Source organism: Lissotriton helveticus, chromosome 3_1, assembly GCF_964261635.1.
Source record: "Lissotriton helveticus chromosome 3_1, aLisHel1.1, whole genome shotgun sequence".
NCBI classification, from domain to species: domain Eukaryota; kingdom Metazoa; phylum Chordata; class Amphibia; order Caudata; family Salamandridae; genus Lissotriton; species Lissotriton helveticus.
Genome location: NC_136061.1, coordinates 756843307 through 756851062, shown reverse-complemented (window position 1 = coordinate 756851062; position 7756 = coordinate 756843307). Strand labels below are relative to the sequence as shown.

The 7756-nt window shown below is 46.7% G+C and overlaps 1 protein-coding gene across 1 annotated transcript in view; it reads left to right on the top strand.

Moving 5' to 3' along the window:
- Window positions 1-4863: 4863 nt before the first annotated feature.
- AMPD3 (adenosine monophosphate deaminase 3) overlaps window positions 4864-7756 on the top strand; it is a 95504-nt gene continuing 92611 nt past the window's right edge. Inside the window, exon 1 of the mRNA XM_078680958.1 lies at window positions 4864-5002. The gene's annotated coding sequence lies outside the window, so the exon portion shown is untranslated. The remainder of the gene's footprint in view (window positions 5003-7756) is intronic.

Below are 7756 nucleotides of genomic sequence, written 5' to 3'. Positions count from 1 at the left end.
AAGACCTGGCTTTTCAATAAATAATTCTCTGCAAGCCTTCCTGCGTAACTTCGTCCAGCAACATGTTGTCGGCGCCGGGAAACCCTTTTTGGGTAGCTGTGCGCCATATAAATGTAAAAAATAAATAAATATAAATAATAAATGGTTCCAATGTCTTGATCACGCATGGTGAACCTAGCTAAATAGCAACACAACTGCACCAAGCCAGTCAAGACCCTTTGTCCAGCTCATAGATGCAAGCAAAGAATGCCTGGGAAAATGTGCAGGGCTCTTAGGATGGCAAGATCTTAGCATACAGGACTTCCATTGGTGCCGAGGGCCCCCATGACATTCAGAGTGTGTGCCTCTGATGATTCCCTGACCCCCGGGGACTCAGCACGGGCTGACCAGATCCCATCTGCCTGACCCTAAGATGGCGGCTATTGTGCACAGAGATCATTGTGCCCAGTTACCTGGGTCTTGCCTGACTCTAAATGGTGACCAGCTTTCAACTAATGACTATGAGACCCCATCTAAGCGTGGGGCCTTTTATACTCTACCTTCTTGGACCCCCACAAGGTTTTTTACTCCCACTGCTGATCTGCCAGATATGACCCTCCTACCAGCCCCCTATGTCTGTATACCCTATGCCTCTGAGTCATTGAGAATTTTTTGGACTGACTGAACTTAACACCAAGGTCACAACCCCCTGCCTGAACTCAAGAGGGCTGCCTCAGTTGGTCTCTCCACGATGCTCCACCACTACTGGACAATAGAACTGGTCATCGACCTGATCTTAACCAGATCCCTCACCTGACCTTGATCCTGCTCTCCCTCTAGGACATGTACTCTTCAAACTTTTCCTCGACTGTGGAGACCCTGCCATTTGACCGATGCCCGGTGGAGCTACTTGTTAGCGGAAGAGAAGATGGGCTGTGGATCCCCACTCGGCCGTCACCTACCCAGCCGGACATTGGGCAGACATTACTTCGTCTCTCTTTCATATCTCCCTCCTACCCCTTCACCATACCTCCTTCCCCCTCTACGCTCCCTTCTTCTTGCCTTCTATCCCTTAAATGTTTTTCTGTTGATACCTAGCTATTTGACCGATGCCCGGTGGAGCTACCAGATAGCTGAAGAGGAGATAGGCTGCGGATTCCCCTCGGCCGTCACCTCCCCAGCCGGACCTTGGGCAGACTTTCCCTTCGTCTCTCCGTTGTATCTATACCCTACCCCTTTCTCCTCTACCCCCTTCCCCTTTTCATTCCATTTTCCTTTTCTGCTATGCTCCTTAAATGTTTTTACTGACATCATTGGTAACTCGTAACTGATGTAAGTTTGCAACCATGTGGAACCTTATATAAAGCGCTCTGATACCTTCAGGTCTAGCCAGCGCTATATAAAACTCTTTAAATAAATGATAAATAAATACAGCTAGAGAAGAAGTCCTGTGGTGAATGCTTGTGTATTTCAGAGTTTTCTATTAAAGGAGGTATCTGTTCACAGATGGCAAACTCTGCTAGATTAAGCGTTTTTTGCCCAATAACTAGGACAAGTGTGCTTCATTGGTCGTCGCTGAGATCAGGTGACTTGAAAACTAAGCTCTGCTCGTTAGAACCGCTGGAGGCATATCAGGATTGGACTCATTTGGTAACGGCGGACAGCGCCTGACATCACGTGGGCTGTTGCTAGTATGCCTTTAAAAAGTTCTTCCTGTAGTGACTTGCCCTGGCCTAATTAGCTCTTAAAAACAGGAGTCTACAAATGTAGCCAACTCTGTTTTTAATATTGTGAAATCTTTAGCTAATCCACCCACTCTTCAAATCTAGGTCACCCTGTTGAAGGAACTGTGCAATATGCCATCTGATTTCCAAATAAGATTGAAGCTATTAGTACTTCTATTCCACCTCGCTGACCTCTGCTACCCTTCAAGACCCCCACCTTACTTCTCTTACTTTCTTTACCCCACTGTGCCTCTAAGAGACTTCTGATCTGTGAAATGTTATCAAATCGAGCTGTCCATCGGACCCTTGTCCAGCTCACTTGTTTTTTTTACTCCTATTATTACGCCATCCCAACCCCCAAAAAACAACTAAGTGACCTGCAATGTGTTCCTAACCTCAGCTGAGGTCCCCATGGCCTGTGAAGTGTCTTATGTAGGGCCACTTCTTTAAAAAAAAAAAAGCCTATAGCAGACCCTTTTGTTCTTATCAAATTCAACTTTATCTCCTTTCTCCCATCACCCACTAAAACTCCTAAAAATAAATTAGAAGAAATAACTGTCTCATTTCCTTGAAATCATTAATATAATGTGTTCGATCCTTCCTGATGAGGATTTTGGCCCTTCGAAAGCACTGAATCTGCTTCTAGCAGCCGTCTCAGATGAACTGCGGATGACCATGGATCAGGGTAACATAGATGTTCTGATCCTCTTAGATCTTTCAGTCACATTTCACACAGTGTCCCATTCCACTACCGAATGATCCTCAGTTGGCGTCTAAGGCACTGCACTCAAATGACCCCAATCCCTCCCTCACTCATCGTTTTCAGTCTGTTTCTCTCTCCCATGTATCAGTACCTGCTAAGCTTCTCCTCTATGGTGTCCATCAGGGCTCCTCGCTTAGTCAATCGCTCTCAATGTTTTTGTCATCTACCTGACTCACCTGATTCGCTCTCATTGCCTTTCCCTCTTGTCTTATGCTGGTGATACTTAATTGATCATCAGCTTAGACACCAAGAGCTACAATGCCCCATCCAATTATTTTCCTGTCTTTCTGATGTAGCACGGGTGAGAAGTAATAATTCTTTTAAATTATTAATTAAAGTCAGACAAGAGAGAATTTCAATTTTAGGAGTCCTCCCCTTCTGTCTGGACAAATAGTCTGTACATGAGCCTCTTGCATCTATGACATTCACCTGGTATGGAAAAGCCGTCCTCTCCTCCCCCAAAACTGCAGGAAAATTATTTGTCAATCTATCATCATTTCTTGACTAGATTATGGCATTCACATCACCCGGGCCTCCCGAAGATTTCCAGGTCATTCAGAATGCTGCTCGCTTATTGTTTATCTAGGTGATCATCAGAGTCCCACCTACTGCCCAAAATGCCGTTCGGGAAACTGATCCTATTTATGACTGTCCATACCTTCCACCGAGCCTTCTATAAAACTGGGCCTTTCTACTTCCAGAATATTTTCTATTGTTACACTCCTGCAGCCACCATGGTTCCTCCAATCTCTACCTTCTATGTTTACCTAGTATAAAGAAGACTTGCCTTTGGGACTGCATATTTTCCTAGTTAGTACCCAAAAAATGAAATGTTCTTCCTGTGCCCATTAGGGCTCTTCCCACCCACACACAGTTTTGGACATTTTTAAAAGTCTGGTTGGTCGTCACCCGCTGTTATTAACACATAATTTTACCTCTTTTGTAACTATGTCTGCAAAGCATGAGGACAACCTTTGGGGTGACAGCCATGCTTTACAAATATCTATATACACAGACATAGAAATAATTTGGCCAGCACTAATGCATTATCCCCTTTTACTAGTCCTAACACTATGATTATTTCCTTACAAGGGGGGTCCAGGTGGCCTGGGCCCGTTGGGTACACCATGAGATCTACCATTTGGAAACCAAAAACGTGGTGATCCAGAATGACTGGTGCATCAGAGAAGCCTTCACCACTTCTACAAAATGCACTCATGTTTGTATTCTTTTTGACACTGTAGCAGGCTTTTTAAATATTTTACTCAGCACTCACAATGCAAGCCAGACCTATTTGCTTTGCCAATGATTGTTGGCTGCACATTTGACCGGGCCAACGTTCTAATTAATGTTAAATTCTCTGGCACATCTAGTGTGGGGAGCGGGTTCCTTAAAGGGGCATGGAAATAAACTCTGCCCGCACCCACCGAGACACTCCCCATTATATAGAGTACAACAGGACTGCACAGGTCTATGGGAAGCAGACTGCAGACTACCCTTGGGATGACCCTCTGAGGGAGGACCAGGAGGGCCCGTCGCACCTCTGGGTGGCTTGTTGAGGGTTGAGCTCCTAGGGACCAACACTTTGTCCCACTGCACTGGCGGGCGACGGGAGGCGGGATACCAAGGCCCTGCCCACCTGAACCACCGACTTCACTTCTACCAGCCTAACAGGAAACTTCGCTCAGCACACCTCGCCCTCGCAGAGATACGACGCAGTCGCACCTGGGGACGCTCATTCTCCCACCTCGCCGCCAAAGCCTGGAACACCCTACCTCTCCACCTCCACACTGCGCCTGGAACACCCTACCTCTCCACCTCCACACTGCACCATCGCTGACAGACTTCAGAGGGACTCAAGACCGGGCTCTTCGACTGAGACCAGCAGCAAGCGCCTGGATACCCCCGGGTGAATAGCCAAGCTCTACAAATGCGACTTGATTGATTGTTTCAGAGAAGAACTTTAGCTACCAGTAGGCAGAGAAGTCTCACTTCTGCACTAAGTGCACTTGGGCCTGAGCAGCACCACTAAATGTAACTAGGCGCCTTCCAGCGCTGACCCCTGAGTGCCTGGTGGTGGCTGTGTGGTGCGAAGGTGATGGGCATTGTCACAACATGAGCAGGTGATTGCAATTAGCAGGGCCTCTTGAAGTGCCTGAAATAATGGCTGTGGCACCGACATGTCTGACGGACACTTCTCTGCTCTCGTTGTCTCCCTGGGTGGCAGCTCTCGGCTGATAACGAGCGCATTAAAAGGGAGAGCGGCGTTCTCTCTGGTTTCAGCACTCTGCCGGGCACGCCTCGACGCGCTGCCAGCCTGGCTGGGTGCCCGCGCCACTGAAACCCGAGCTCGGGAGAGGTCCCCGGTGCGGCAGGCAGGGCAGGGCGGGGCGGTGCAGGTGTAACCCGACCCGCGCTGCAGGGGGACGCATTCCACCGAGGCCTGAGTGACTGAAGGAGCGGAGAGATCTCCAGGGGAAATCTACTGGAGAGATCTCGGGGGAAATCTGCAGGATCCCGGGCACGGACATTCAAGGTAAATCTTTCTGAGCAGACAAAGGCACAGCCTTCGAGGCGATCCCAGCGGCATGGAGCACAGGCGCTATTAGTCATGTTAATGATATAATATTAATAAGCTTCGGAAAGGCAGTCTCACAGTAGCAGGTTCCGGGCGCGTTTGTTACAGAAGCTCGCGCAGGTAGTTCATTCCTCGTAGTTAAATGCAATGTCACGTCTGGCATATTTACAATTAATAACAATGAATGCCTTTTTGTCTTCATTCGGCACTGAGGTTGTCGCAGAGGTGGGCCCGTTGATTGTTCGTGTATGTCCTTGGCTGCCAGCCCCTGGCCCTGGCATGATACGTCTCACTTTTGATGTTTACCACTAACACACAAGTACCTCTGTTTTGTTTCCTTGGGACCAAGTTGTAATATGATTCAAAGAAATCTACGGCGCTTCTTTGGCCTCTGAATGGAACTCTGCCGTCATCCGTGTGACGTGCACCGGAACCGGTTCCACCTCACGAGACACCGCATAGATGACGATTCTTCGAATGCCAGGGGAAGCACACGTTTCATCCGGTACCCTTTGACCTCAGATGACGTTAGGGTCGACACCTTGTCCTAGGCGCAGCTCTTCAGGAGTATCCTACTTCTTTCTTAGTGCAGGGGCATCTTAAGGATTTTGGGGGCCCTGTTCGGGGCAGCTTTGAATTAATGATCCAGTTTCAGCTCTTTCATGCCCTCTTTAACCAGGTCCCTGGCAGTGCACTGGCACTTGTCCAATTTCGAAGTGTGTTTACATATAATATTCCGGGATAGTGATGTGTGTTTTCAATATTGTAGCACAGCAGCAGCTCACTACTATTAATGCAAATAGTCTCAGTGACCCCATCCCATTTGTGTTTGGATCTAAAATAAGTTTTGTTTTAATGTTACATAAAAACAAAATTTCTCTGCAAAATGCCTATAAAAAAACTCTCACACATCAACCACATTAAAAATACATTGAGAAAAACAGTATTTAAAAAAACGTTTTAAAGAAGTATTCAAGGACTCCAGGGAAAGACTGCAGAAAAGAGCTGGCTCTATCCGGGGCCGCCCTGAAAGGCTGGGGCCCTGGGCCAGAGCCCACTTTGCCCATGCCTCAAAATGTCTGTGCCTGAGGTTCAGGGGAAGAGCAGTGAGTCGGGTGTAAGCAGGGCTTCTTTCTGTTCCTCCCTCTGGTTTTCTGTCCTCTGAGATCAGTGATACCAAGGCAATGCCAGGGGTGCCAAGCAGCTGCTACTCCTGGCTACCCCTTAATGATGCCCATGAGATCCAGGCACATCATTACCGCCCCAAGACCCCAGACTCTGGTCGCAGTCAGAAGCGCATTAAAACGCCAAGTTTTTGTAGAGAGGTAGCGTGGCACTCTTTGGGGTGTCAATAAGCACAGGGCACCCCAACGTATTTTAGGCGCCCCCCATCATTTTCGTAACGTCGCTGCCATTCCTGAATGTGCTGCTGAGGTTCTGGGTCAGGTGGTCTCTATCAAGATCAAGGGGTGGCCAGCTTGGATTTTCAGCCATAGTAATTGGAAGAGTCAGTGATTTCCCAATGCTTTCCCAAAGCCTTTTGAAAAAAACATGTACTTGTTGAGTGTGTGGAGAGCACACAATTCACAAGGCAACGCCTTGAGTGGGTCTTCATGCTCTTCTCCTCATCAACAATATTCATTAATAGCACATTACTCTCTGCACCTTTTTATATGTGGCTTACTCGATGCTGTTATTTCATGTTGTTATTAAACCAAGTTATTTAACCAAGACACAAGCGAATAAATAAGTGATGTGCGATAACATTATAGTGAATATGCCTAGTGGATATTAGCAGAGTTGTTTCCCTCCACAAAGTCATGATAACACACAACCCATAAGGCATATGAGGTGGTTTCTCACATCAATTAAACTGTACTTTGAGAATAATGCACCAATGCATAGTTATTAATGCACTTGCTCCTAAAAAAATGTTGTTTTGGGTCCTTCCCGTCATGCACAAAGAGTGCCAGCCAAACCCCCTCAAAAATAGTGCCACCCCAATACATATATAGCCTACGTAAAGGGTAACCATGTAATATGGTCAAATATTTCCTTCGAGGGTTTCTTGTGATATCATAAATCGTGAGGTTAAAAGCCAAGTGGTTTGTAAAAATCAGAAGAACTCAGAAATGGGAATATAGGGCTATATTACATGCGTTATCCATTTTGTATTTTTTACATTACCCAAAACGTTTGTGACGGTTGGAGTTGAAACACTGTTTTCCTCAAAGTGCTGCTAATAACTGACATTCATTGGAATTAGAATGTTTTGGTTTACCTTCCGTTAAAACATTGTTGCTAAAATAATCGACAATGGTGTGGCCAGTAGACAGATGCAAGTCTGTGACTGCAGAATTTACTGCACTATTTTAGCCTTATAGCCCGCCATAGTGGGCTATAAGGCTATTAAAGGCCCACTCCAGCGTTAAAGGCTCGAGCCAAAGGCGAGGGACTTTACCAAGGGAGCGGGACTTTAATAGCCAGTATAGCCCAGCTACGAAGGGCTATAAGGCTATAAGAACATTCTTCCACTAGAGGGCAAAATGTTCTAACAAATTGAACAAAGGCCTCTCAGAGTTTGAGAGGTTTTAAATCCCCTCGGGTGCTGAGAGGATTTTGTTTAAACAACATTGGAATGTTTCTCTGCGGGCCTTTACCGGCCTGTAGAACCACGGATCACACAATTGTCTGCAATGGAGTGCTCCACAT